At 41.2% G+C, this 1,266-nt stretch overlaps 1 non-coding gene across 1 annotated transcript; it reads right to left on the reverse strand.

The window, feature by feature from the left end:
- Positions 1-254: 254 nt before the first annotated feature.
- Trnap-ugg (transfer RNA proline (anticodon UGG)) lies at positions 255-338 on the reverse strand. Its single transcript has one exon. It is a non-coding gene; the product is annotated as a tRNA-Pro (tRNA).
- Positions 339-1,266: the final 928 nt, after the last annotated feature.

The following is a 1,266-nucleotide window of genomic DNA, read 5'->3' on the forward strand; positions in this document are numbered from 1 at the left end:
GTCTTTCTGTCTGACATTGCCCATCATGGACCTAGCTAAACCACAGAAAACAGAAGTGTTTAAAGTACTTTGCATTAACTGTTAAACGGTGTCAGCATATTACATGTCTGTTGAGGTTTGGGTATTGTAATTTTGGTTGTATTCTAAAGGTAAATTATCAAAAAAAAAAAAAAGGTTCAAATGGCTCGGAGCACTATGGGACTCAACTTAGAACTACTTAAACCTAACTAACCTAAGGACATCACACACATCCATGCCAGAGGCAGGATTCGAACCTGCGACCGTAGCGGTCGTACGGTTCCAGACTGTAGCGCCTTTAACCGCTCGGCCACTCCGGCCGGCTAAATTATCAGAGTGCAGATTTCGCACATGGGAAGTATGTGTTTCAGCGGCTTCCCCATTTGTGGCATGTGCTGACTGATTAATTGCGACAGTGGTAGGTAAAGCAAAATTCAAGGTAGTTTGAGTGTTTGGCATTGAAGATGCAGTTTCATTGGCTATCGAGTGATGCACTGTCTCCATTGCAGTATTGTCGGAATTGGTATTCATTGCAACAGCGTTATTTTGCAAATGCGTATTTTCGGCATTGTCCATGACTGAGCTACGCCTACTACTGTTAATCGCTTTACGCGGCATGATGCGCAAAGAACAAATAAATAGACAAGAAATAAAGAGAAGTTTGCCGTTGACCTGTTAGGAATAACTACACTAAGTAACAAAGAGCAGAGCGTATCCCCATTTGTATTATTTCAAAAGCTTCCAAAAAGAATTTCGACCTGCACAAAGTTGTCGCCAAGTGGAACATGTACGTTTGAAAAATGATTGAAATTACGTAACTGACTGTAATGTAACACAACTGTTAGAAAGACAATGGCATGTGAACGTGTATTTTATCTCGTCATTTACTCGCTTTGCCCTGTACTGGACTTTCTTCACTTCGAGAACGTAAATATAATTTAGCTGCGAGAATGTAAACTGTCAATAACTTTAGCATACATTTCGCGACCTAAACTTACTCTAACAAATTGCCCACAACACCTTGAATCAGCGATCGGTGTTGAGCAGCGACGCTACAACACAATCGATACTACATTTGAACAACTCTGGTTCAATATACTGCGAGGGCTGTCCAGAGAGTAAGTTACGATTGATCGCGAAATGAAAATCACAATGAAAATCAGAAATGTTCCATTTGTAACAGTTAGCTACACCTTTCAGCTACTTCTCTACGTAGTCGCCGTTCTGACTCAGACATTCGTCGTAGCG

Source organism: Schistocerca serialis, chromosome 8 (genome assembly GCF_023864345.2).
Source record: "Schistocerca serialis cubense isolate TAMUIC-IGC-003099 chromosome 8, iqSchSeri2.2, whole genome shotgun sequence".
Taxonomy (NCBI): Eukaryota; Metazoa; Arthropoda; class Insecta; order Orthoptera; family Acrididae; genus Schistocerca; species Schistocerca serialis.